Here is a 265-nt window from a genome sequence, read left to right on the forward strand (position 1 = left end):
TCATACTAACTCTATCACTAATTTTTATTTAAATAAAAATAAAAAATTCTAATAAAATAAAAAATATTTTTATTTCTTAATATTTTCTGAATTGAACTTAGGTTAAATAATAAAAAAAATCATTAGAAAAAAAATATGTTAAAAAATTATATTTATTTATAAAAGAAAAGTTTTGACCCATTAATAACAATAGAAGTATTTTTAAATCAAACTATTTTTATTGGTTTCAACTAATTTAAAGATATTTTTGAAGACAGACAAGTAT

This window comes from Solanum dulcamara, chromosome 9 (assembly GCF_947179165.1).
Source record: "Solanum dulcamara chromosome 9, daSolDulc1.2, whole genome shotgun sequence".
In the NCBI taxonomy this organism is placed as follows: Eukaryota; Viridiplantae; Streptophyta; class Magnoliopsida; order Solanales; family Solanaceae; genus Solanum; species Solanum dulcamara.